The 12,297-nt window shown below is 37.1% G+C and overlaps 1 pseudogene; it reads left to right on the forward strand.

The window, feature by feature from the left end:
• Positions 1–584: 584 nt before the first annotated feature.
• LOC123852060 (olfactory receptor 2L3-like) lies at positions 585–1,479 on the forward strand (annotated as a pseudogene).
• Positions 1,480–12,297: the final 10,818 nt, after the last annotated feature.

Consider the following 12,297-nt stretch of genomic DNA (forward strand, 5'->3'; position numbering starts at 1 on the left):
ACTATGCATACATTTAACTTATAAGTTCTGTCTTTGAAGATAACTGAATTTATGTAGAAAAATAAAATGTTTATATCCTAATGATGTTATTAGAGAAATTTATATATACGATATATGTATATATAATATATATATAAATATATATATATGATGTATTTATGTATTTGATAGAGTGTGGAAAGGCAGAGGAAAAAGAAGAGGGAGAGGAAGAGAGAGAACCTCCATCAGACTTCCCACTGACTGGAGAGACTAATGTGGGGCTAAATCTCACAACCCTGAGATCATCACCTGAGCCAAAATCAAGAATCAGATGCTCAACTGAGTCGCCCTGAGAAATATATTATTCTTACAAATTCACAGATTTGTAGAGAATATTTTGGCCACAGATGTTTGCCTCATGAAGATTTTACCTATGAAGCAAAAACTGAGGATTTTGTTTCAAAATAGTTAAGTTTGTTCTTCATTTAGAAGCTGCAATATTCAATGAGTAAATCACTGTATGAATGAAATAATGAAATAAAAATAGCATTCTGTTCTATATTAATTTACTGTTGTGTCTGTTTTTAGGAAAAAATTAATGCCACATGGAAAATTAAAATCAAACTTCTACTGATTTCATCTTATTGGGGTTATTCCCACCTTCAAGAATTGGCCTGTTTTTCTTCATTTTCATTGTTCGCGTTTTCCTAATCCTTCTGTTTGGCAACCTGTGCATGATCGTCCTCATCCTCCTGGATACCCCTCTTCACACACCCATGCATTTTCTACTTAGTCAGCTCTCCCTCATGGACCTGAACTACATCTCCACCATTGTCCTCAAGATGGTTTCTGATTATTTCTCTGGAAACAAGTCTATTTCTTTAGTCAGGTGTGCAGTTCAGCGTTTCTTCTTTATGGCTTTAGCTGGTGGAGAAGGATTACTATTGGCCACTATGGCCTATGATCATTATGTGGCTATTTGCTTTCCTCTCCACTATGTCATTTGTATGAGCAAAAGAGTATGTGTGTTGATAATAACAGGATAATGAGCTTGATCAACTCCTATGCTCCCACAACATATATTCTCCATATCCCTTAGCCAGTCCAGAGCCATCAACTATTTCTTCTGTGATGTTATGGCCAGGTTAACTCTGTCCTGTGTGGACACCTGGATCTATGAGTACACTGTTTGTAAGCTCCGCCCTCTTCCTTATGTTTCCTTTCATTGTTATTGTATGTTCCTATGGCTGAGTTCTCCAAGCAAACTGATGCATGAAATCAGTAGAAGGGAGGAAGAAGGCCTATTCAACCTGCAGCACCCACCTCACTGTGGTGACTGTCTACTGTGCAACCTTTGTTTATATTTATCTATGCTCTAGATCCCTCTGATCACCAACAGAGGATAAGATTCTGGCTGTCTTCTACACTACCCTGACCCCAATGCTCAACCCCATCATCTACAGCCCAAGAAACAAGGAGGTGATGGGGGCTCTGAGATGATTCTTTCAGAGAATCCAATCTGTGATAATGTAGACAATATACTTTAGTTCTAAAGCTTCAGTTACATGTCCATTTAGCTGTACACCATTGTGAAGAAAAATATTATATGCCTACAGGGAAAGAACTGAAATTAATATAGAAAATTGAATAAATTGAGGTTTCCTATAATAATTTTATAGTCTAAGGAATTATGTTTTTTCTTTATGATCCTTTTTTCTCCATCTGTATAAAGGGAATGCATTTTCCACTAACTTGTGTGCAAAAATATTTTACTAACATGTAAAATGGAAAATAAAAACTGACTAAATCAATGGTATCATGCATCATACAAGTTCTATAATATTTTTTTCTACAATATTTTTTCTTTTTTTTTTTACCAATATTAGTAAATTAGGACCTAAGAACAATAAATAATTTAGGATGAACCTAACAAATTGGAAACAAATACTTTATATATTTGCATAATAATTTATACTTTTTAAACTATATTGACATCATTGACAAAGTTGTATATTTTATGGAGTAGGATGTCATAATTTGATATACATTGTGAAAACATCACAAAATTTAGTTAATGAACATATCTATCACCCTACATAGTAAGTTGTGTGTGAGAAGAGTTAAGAACTTTTTTGTTAGCAAACTTCAAGTATGTGATAGAACACTGTTAACTATAGACACTTTTATTGTATATTAAGGCTCCAGAATTTTTTAATCCTGCATATCTGAAACTTTGCTTTATTTGAGTAAAATTTCCCTATTTACCGACCAACTAGACCCTGGTAAACAACATTATACTGTCTTCTATTAAGAGTTTTATTTCTTTCACATATAAGTGAGATCATGCAATACTTCTCTTTCTGTTTCTGGCTTATATCACTAAACATGATGTTCTTTAGATTCATCCATGTTGTCACAGTGACGAAGTTTTTGTTTTGTTTTGTTTTTATCCAAGCCTAAATGATATTCCAGTGTATATGTATTTATGACTCTTGTAAGTCCATTCATCCACTGATGGATACTTAGGTTGTTCCTATGTCTTGGTTATTGTGAATAATGTTGCAATATACATGGGAGTGCAGATACTTCTTTGAGATAGTGATTTCATTTTCTTTGAAATATACACAGAAAGGAAAGTGTTAGATCATATGGTAGTTCTATTTTTAATTTTTTGAGAACATCCATACTGTTTCCCATAATGACTGTGCCAGTTTACATCCCATCAACAATGGGAGAGACTTAAAAAGATCATGTAAATTTGGACATTTTTATCACTATGGCAATTAATCATTTAGCAGATTAAAAACTTGGCTTATAGAATGATAGTTGGTTATAACTCAAATCTCTCCAAATTTAAATTAAGTGGAAATTTTTCAACACAAGTAACTGAATGATAATGTCCCAATTGTGTGGGAAAACATAATAGTTGCTTCCTGTTGAAAGATTTAACTCATCTCTTTAATTTGGTTACAGGACTACAAAATTTGAAAGAATCTGAAAAAAATGTAAAAAAAAAATTAAAAGCATAAAAAGACAAATGCTCCACAATGACCAAATACCTACCAAGGACTTCATACATTGTGAGGAACACACAGACACATTTCATTCAAAATGGTGAGCCAATAAGACAATTACAAGTGAACATAAGCATTTTGTTCTTTCATTGCAATAAAATAATCAACTAAACAATTTCCTCAATTTTTTTCTACTCAAGTAATTTATAATCTTTTTCAATCACTGTAACCATTGCCTTACTTCAGGTCCTCAAGCTCTCTTTAATGGAGTATGTTCTTTTTTTTTTAAGATTTTATTTATTTATTTGACAGAGAGAGACACAGTGAGAGAGGGAACACAAGCAGGGGGAGTGGGAGAGGGAGAAGCAGGCTCCCCACTGAGCAGGGAGCCCAATGCGGGGCTTGATCCCAGGACTCTGGGATCATGACCTGAGCCGAAGGCAGACGCTTAATGACTGAGCCACCCAGGCACCCCTGGAGTATGTTCTAACAAGATTTTCCTACTAGGGCGCCTGGGTGGCTCAGTTGGTTAGGCGGCTGCCTTCGGCTTGGGTCATTATCCTGGAGTCCCTGGATCAAGTCCCGCATCAGGCTCCCTTCTCGGCAGGGAGCCTGCTTCTGCCTCTGACCCTCCCCCCTCTCATGTGCTCTCTCTCTCTCATTCTCTCTGTCTCAAATAAATAAAATAAAATATTAAAAAAAAAAGATTTTCCTACTGAATCAAAATGGAATTTGGAATGTTATATTATCAGCTAGAGTTCTTAACTGGAGAAAGACATGAATTTAGTCCAATTTTAACTGATAACGTATCACTAAAAATGCTTTAAAGACTTACAGAATCTCCATATATGGAAGTGAATAATATCTGAAACTCTACAACCATAAAAAATGTCCAACAACAGCCTGAGAATGAGTCCTGTGAAGATACCACCATTGCCCCTACTGGGTGCAATTTACAGCCTCAGAACCATGTGATGGATCCCCCTGAAAAGTTCAAGAATTTATTTCTATGGAATCATGTTCATTTAGATGTGTATTTGCTCTGGTTTTTTTGTTTTGTTTTGTTTTGTTTTTGTTGTTGTTTCTCCATGGCCCATTCCTAAGATAAAGCTGCAAATAAAGAATCTAATGCAAAGTATAGATATATGTTTTGGCCATAGCTATAAGTCAGACACAGAAGTAAACATTTGAGTTCTACCACAGATATTGAAATGTTTGTTCTCAAAGGAATGTCAAAGACAGTCCACACAGAAAATAATGATAAATAGGTTGGAAACTTTATGTTTAACCTGGAAGAACCTTTATCTACTTACAGGAGCCATTATGTGTGAGATATAGGAATATGTGATAAATTTGTTTTAAGTACAATGTCTGGGAAAATAGACATGATATATGAAAAAAGTAGAAAATACTTGGTCTTTGTGATCTTATTAAATCACAAAAACACGATAGACACAGTGAAAGGAAGTGGGGAGAGAGAGAGACAGAGAGAGAGAATGAGAAGGACTATCATAAGTTTTGTAAAATCAATGTACAAACATTAGTGACTGATTATATAATGTGGCCAAGAGCTGTGTAGAAAGGCCAACTCTGCAATTCCATAATAAAGATACTGTGGGGGCAACAATGCACAAAAGGCATTCTTTTGTTTTCTTTGTCTTTTAAAAGACATTTTTCAAATTTTCTAAAACACTGGCTTCCTGGAGAGGATCCTAACTAGTCATTCTCATTTATTCTCACAAGTTATGGGAATCTGAAGGTCATCGTGTTAGCTGTAGTCTCCCAGCCCAAGTCTCTGTTTCTCCTCAATCTCTCTCTCTCTCTCTTTTTAAAAGATTTATTTATTTACTTGAGAGAGAGAGAGAGCATGAGAGGGGGGAGGGTCAGAGGGAGAAGCAGATTCCCTGCTGAGCAGGGAGCCTGATGCAGGACTTGATCCTGGGACTCCAGGATCTTGACCTGAGCTGAAGGCAGTCACTTAAGCAACTGAGCCACCCAGGTGCCCTCAATCTCTCTTTAAATCTAGAATGACTTGAAAATGCTCTTGAGTTATCTAACTAAGATACATATTGATGATGTTACTTTCCTTAGTATGATAAGCAATTATGTCCTTTATCTGGTACATCCCTACATCTGCAGGATCATACAGCACAACTACTATCTAACTTTGTTATCTTCACATTAAATAAAATGCAGTTCTATGAAGAAGTTTAAACAACACAATTATATCAAGTACACAATTGCCTGTATGTTCAATTTATGATCCACTATTCTCACATAAAGTTCTTTGATGGAATAATTCATAATTTACACTGTTTTCAAGTTTGAGCTCTGGTGTCATTTACATAAGGAAGCTATATCCTTCCTCTCTGTTCTCACAAATTTCAGTATACCTACTAATAAAGCATGTCATCATCATAATATTATCATATTTTTTTAATCACTCCATGGACAATTACTGTTTGCATTTTTCACTTTTAAAAAATGCTATTGATATGTGATATCTAAACACTTGATAGATTTTCACTGTATGAATAAAAGAAAAGACAAGAATCATGTGATACTCTCAATTCATGCAGAAAAATTATTTGACAAAATAGAGCATTCTTTCTTGATTAAAACTCTTTATAGTATAGGGATAGAGGGTACATACCTCAATATCATAAAAGCCATCTAGGAAAAAACCCACAGTGAATATTATTCTCAATGGGGAAAAACTGAGAACTTTTCCCCTAAGGTCAGGAACATGGCAGGGATGTCCACTATCACCATTGCTGTTCAACATAGTACTAGAAATCTTAGCCTCAGCAATCAAATAAAAAGAAATAAAAAGCATCTGAATCAGCAAAGAAGTCAAATGCTCACTCTTTGCAGATGATATGATACTTTACTTGGAAAACCCAAAAGACTCCACGCCAAAACTGTCAGAACTCATTCAGGAATTCAGTAAAGTGGCAGGATATAAAACCAATGCACAGAAATCAGTTGCATTTCTATATACCAACAACAAGATAGAAAAAACAGAAATTAAGGAGTCTATCCCATTTGCAATTGCACCCAAAACTGTAAGATACACAAGAATAAATCTAACCAAAGAGGCAAAGGATCTGTACTCAGAAAACTGTAGAATACTCATGAAAGAAATTGAGGAAGACACAAAGAAATGGAAAAAACGCCCCATGCGCATGGATTAGAAGAACAAATATTGTGTAAATGTCTATGCTACTTAGAGCAATCTACACATTTAATGCAACTCCTATCAAAATACCATCAACTTTTTTCAAAGAAATGGAACAAATAATCCTAAAATTTGTATGGAACCAGAAAATACCCCGAATTGCCAGAGGAATGTTGAAAAAGAAAAGCAAAGCTCACAGCATCACAATTCCAGACTTCCAGCTCTATTACAAAGCTGTCATCATCAAGACAGTATGGTACTGGCACAAAAACAGACACATCCATCAATGGAACAGAATAGAGAGCCCAGAAATGGACCCTCAACTCTATGGTCAACTCATCTCTGACAAAGCAGGAAAGACTATCCAATGGAAAAGAGACAGTCTCTTCAGGACTCCTGGGTGGCTCAGTTGGTTAAGCATCTGCCTTCAGCTCGGGTCATGATCCTGGGGCCCTGGTATCAAGCCCCATATTGGGCTCTCTGTTAAGCAAAAAGCCTGCTTCTCTCTCTCCCTCTGCTGCTCCCCCTGCTTGTGCTCTCTCTCTCTCTGTCAAATAAGTGAAAAAAATCTTTAAAAAAAAAAAAAAGACGTTCTCTTCAACAAATGGTATTGGGAAAATTAGACGGCCACATGCAGAAGAATGAAACTGGACCATTTCCTTACACCACACACAAAAATAGACTCAAAATGGATGAAAGACCTAAATGTGAGACAGGAATCCATCAAAATCCTGGAGGAGAACACAGGCAGCAAGCTCTTCAACCTCAGCTGCAGCTACTTCTTCCTAGACACATCTCCAAAGGCAAGGGAAACAAAGGCAAAAATGAATTATTGGGACTTCATCAAGATAAGAAGCTTTTGCACAGCAAAAGAAACAGTCAACAAAACCAAAAGACAACTGAGAGAATGGGAGAAGATATTTGAAAATGACATATCAGAAAAAGGGCTAGTATCCAAAATCTATAAAGAACTTATCAAACTCACCACCCAAAGAACAAATAATCCAATTAAGAAGTGGGCAGAAGAAATGGACAGCTATTTCTGCAAAGAAGACATCCAAGTGACCAACAGACACATGAAAAAGTGCTCAACATGACTTGGCATCAGGGAAATACAAATCAAAACCACAATGAGATACCCCCTCACATCAGTCAGAATGGCTAAAATTAACAAGTCAGGAAACGACAGGTGTTGATAAAGATGCAGAGAAAGGTGAACCCTCCTGCACTGTTGGCAGGAATGCAAGCTGGTGCAGTCATTCTGGGAAAACAGTATGGAGTTTCCTCAAAATGTTGAAAATAGAGCTGCCATACAACCAGCAATTGTACTACTGGGTATTTACTCCAAAGATACAAATGTAGTGATCCAAAGGGGCACCTGAACCCCAATGTTTATAGCAGCAATGTCCACAATAGCCAAACTATGGGAAGAGCCCAGATGTCCATCGACAGATGAATTTATAGACAAAATGTGGTATATATATACAATGGAAGATTATGCAGTCATAAAAAAAATGAAATCTTGCCATTTGCAATGATGTGGATGGAACTAGAAGGTATTATGCTAAGTGGACTTAGTCAATCAGAGAAACACATGTATCATATGACCTCACTGATATGAGGAATTCTTAATCTCAGGAAACAAACTGAGGGTTCCTGGAGCAGAGGGGGGTGGGATGGATGGGGTGGCTTGGTGACAGACATCGGGAAGGGTATGTGTTGTGGTGAGCGCTCTGTATTGTGTAAGACTGATGCATCATAGACCCATACTCCTGAAACAAATAATACATTATATGTTAATAATAAAAAAATTAAAATAAAAATAAATAAATAAAAACACTGCAGCTGGCACATTGATTGGGTAGTAGACATGACCAGTACCTCCAAAGCCACTTTGTGCTTTTATTGTCTATCATCCCCAAAGTAGCACTTTTTACCACTTCTGACAACATAGATTTTGTCATTTATTCTAATTTTAGACTATTCTCCTTTCTGTGTCTGGCTTCTTTCCTTCACCTTATTGCTGTTAAGTTCATTCTAGCTTTTTATGTATTTGTAGATCATTAATTCACATTACTATTGAACACTCCATTGTGTAACTATCATCTATTTACTAACCCAATTTTGTTAATGAGCTTATGTAAATATTGTAGTGGGTTTTCTTTATTTTATTATGTTATGTTAATCACCATACATTACATCATTAGTTTTTGATGTAGTGTTCCATGATTCATTGTTTGCATATAACACCCAGTGCTCCATTCAGTACATGCCCTCTTTAATACCCATCACCAGGCTACCCCTCCCCCAAACCGCCTCCCTCTAGAACTCTCAGTTTGTTTCTCAGAGTCCATAGTCTCTCATGGATCATCTCCCCCTCCTATTCCCCCCCCCTTCATTTTTCCTTTCTTGCTATCTTCTTTTTTTTTTTTTTTAACATATAATGTATTATTGTTTCAGAGGTACAAGTCTGTGATTCAACAGTTTTACATAATTCACAGTGCTCATCATAATACACACTCTCCCCAAAATCTATGACCCAGCCACCCCATCCCTCCGACCCCCCACCACTCCAGCAACCCTCAGTTTGTTTCCTGAGATTAAGAATTCCTCATATCAGTGAAGTCATAAGATACATGTCTTTCACTGATTGACTTATCTCACTCAGCATAATACCCTCCAGTTCCATCCACATTGGTGCAAATGGCAAGATTTCATTTCCTCTTCATTGCTGCATAATATTCCATTATATATAAATACCACATCCTCTTTATCCATTCATCTGTCAATGAACATCTTGGCTCTTTCCATAGTTTGGGTATTGTGGACACTGCTGCTATAAACATTGAGGTGCACATATCCCTTTGGATCCCTACATTTGTATCTTTGGGGTAAATACCCAGTAGTGCAATTGCTGGGTCATGGGGTAGCTCAATTTTCAACTTTTTGAGGAGCCTCCATACTGTTTTCCAGAGTAGCTGCACCAGCTTGCATTCCCAACAACATTGTAGGAGGGTTCCCCTTTCTCCGCATCCCTGCCAACATCTGTCATTTCCTGACTTGTTAATTTTGGCCATTCTGACTGGTGTGAGGTGGTATCTCATTGAGGTTTTGATTTGGATTCCCCTGATGCTGAACGATGTTGAGCACTTTTTCATGTGTCTGTTGGCCATTTGGATGTTGTCTTTGGAAAAATGTCTGTTCATATCTTCTGCCCATTTCTTGATTGGATCACTTGTTCTTTGCATGTTGAGTTTGATAAGTTCTTTATAGATTTTGGATACTAGCCTTTTATCTAATATGTCATGTGCAAATATCTGCTCCCATTCTATTGGTTGTCTTTTGGTTTTGTTGACTGTTTCTTTTGCTGTGCAAAAGCTTCTTATCTTGATGAAGTCCCAATAGTTCATTTTTGCCCTTGCTTACCTTGTCTTTGGTGATGTTTCTAGGAAGAAGTTGCTGCGGCTGAGGTCGAAGAGGTTGCTGCCTGTGTTCTCCTTTAGGTTTTTGGTGGACTCCTGTCTCACATTGAGGTCTTCCAACCATTTTGAGTCTATTTTTGTGTGTGGTGTAAGTAAATCATCCCGTTTCATTCTTCTGCATGTGGCTGTCCAATTTTCCCAACACCATTTGTTGAAGAGACTGTCTTTTTTCCATTGGACATTCCTTCCTGCTTGTTGAAGATAAGTTGACCATAGAGTTGAGGGTCCATTTCTGGGCTCTCTATTCTGTTCCATTGATCTATGTGTCTGTTTTTGTGCCAGTTCCATACTGTCTTGATGATGACAGCTTTGTAGTAGAGCTTGAAGTCTGGAACTGTGATGCCACCAGCTTTGCTTTTCTTTTTCAACATTCCTCCAACTAATCAGGGTCTTTTCTGGTTCCATACAAATTTTAGGATGATTTGTTCCATTTCTTTGAAAAAAGTGGATGGTATTTTGATAAGAATCGCATTAAATGTGTAGATTGTTCTAGGTAGCATTGACGTCTTCACAATATTTGTTCTCCCAATCCATGAGCATGGAAAGTTTTTCCCTTTCTTTGTGTCTTCCTCAATTTCTTTCATGAGTATTTCATAGTTTTCTGAGTACAGATTCTTTGCCTCTTTGATTAGATTTATTCCTAGGTATCTTATAGTTTTGGGTGCAATTGTAAATGGGATCAACTCCTTAATTTCTCTTTCCTCTGTCTTGTTGTTGGTGTATAGGAATGCCTTTGATTTCTGTGCATTGATTTTATATCCTGTCACTTCACTGAATTCCTCTATGAGTTCTAGCAGTTTGGGGTGGAGTCTTTTGGGTTTTCCACATGAAGTATCAAATCATCTGCAAAGAGTGAAAGTTTGACTCCTTCTTTGTTGATTCGGATGCCTTTTATTTCTTTTTGTTGTCTGATTGCTGTGGCTAGGACTTCTAATCCTATGTTGAATAGCAGTGGTGATAGTGGACATCCCTACCGTGTTCTTGACCTTAGGGGGAAAGTTCTCAGTTTTTCACCTTTGAGAATGGTATTCGCTGTAGGTTTTTCATAGATGGCTTTTATGATATTGAGGTATGTACCCTCCATCCCTATACTCTGAAGAGTTTTGATCAAGAAAGAATGCTGTACTTTCTCTGCATCCTTTGAGAGGATCATACAGTTCTTGTTCTTTCTTTCATTAATGTTGTATCATATTGATTGATTTGCAGATGGTGAACCAACATTGCAGCCCATGGATAAATCCCACTTGGTCATGGTGAATAATCCTTTTAATGTACTGTTGGATCCTATTGGCTAGTATTTTGGTGAGAATTTTTGCATCCATGTTCATCAAAGATGTTGGTGTGTAATTCTCCTTTTTGATGGGGTCTTTGTCGGGTTTGGAGATCAAGGTAATGGTGGCCTCATAAAATGAGTTTGGAAGTTTTCCTTCTGTTTCTATTTTTTGGAACAGTTTCAGAAGAATAGGTATTAATTCTTCTTTAAACATTTGGTAGAATTCCCCTGGGATGCAAAGTGGCCCTGGGCTTTTGTTTGTTGGGAGATTTTTTTTTTTTTTAAGATTTTATTTATTTATTTGAGAAAGAGACACAGAGAGTGAGGAAACACAAGCAGGGGGAGTGGGCAAGGGAGAAGCATGCTTCCTGTGGAGCTTGGATCCCAATGCGGGGCTCAATCCCAGGACCCTGGGATCATGACCTGAGCCAAGGGCAGATGCTTAACCACTGAGGAACCCAGACGCCCCTGTTGGGGGATTTTTGATTACTGCCTCAATTTCCTTAGTGGTTATAGGTCTACTCAGATTTTCTATTTCTTCCTGTCAGTTTTGGTAGTTTATAAAATCTCTAGGAATGCATCCATTTCTTCCAGTTTATCTAATTTGCTGGCATATAGTTGCTCATAATATGTTCTTAGAATTGTTTGTATTTCTTTGGTCTTGGTTGTGATCTCTCCCCTTTCATTCATTATTTTATTTATTTGGGTGAGTTCTCTTTTCTTTCTGATAAGTCTGGCCAGGGGTTTATCAATTTTGTTCATTCTTTCAAAGAACTAGCTCCTAGTTTCATTAATCTATTCTACTGTTCCTTGGTTTCTATTTCATTGATTTCTGCTCTGATCTTTATTATTTCTGTTCTCCTGCTGGGTTTAAGCTTTATTTGCTGTTCTTTCTCCAGCTTCTTTAGGTGTAGGGTAAGGTTGTGTATTTGAGACCTTTCTTGTTTCTTGAGAAAGGCTTGTTTTGCTATATGCTTTCCTCTTAGGACTGCCTTTGCTGCATCCCAAAGATTTTGAACAGTTGTGTTTTCATTTCCATTGGTTTCCATGAATTTTTAAAATTCTTCTTTAATTTCCTGGTCGACCCATTCATTCTTCAGTAGGATGCTCTTTAGCCTCCATGTATTTGAGTTCTTTCTGACTTTCCTCTTGTGATTGAGTTCTAGTTTCAAAGCATTGTGGTCTGAAAATAGGCAGGGAATGATCCCATTCTTTTGGTACCGGTTGAGACCTGATTTGTGACCTAGGATGTGATCTATTCTGGAGAATGTTCCACGGGCACAAGAGAAGAATGTGTATCCTGTTGCTTTGGGTGGAATGTTCTGAATATGTCTGTGAAGTCCATTTGGTCCACTGTGTCATTTAAAGTCT

The sequence above is a fragment of the Mirounga angustirostris genome, unplaced genomic scaffold, assembly GCF_029215605.1.
Source record: "Mirounga angustirostris isolate CCGP_5_RB_7025 unplaced genomic scaffold, mMirAng1.0.hap1 SCAF_7, whole genome shotgun sequence".
In the NCBI taxonomy this organism is placed as follows: domain Eukaryota; kingdom Metazoa; phylum Chordata; class Mammalia; order Carnivora; family Phocidae; genus Mirounga; species Mirounga angustirostris.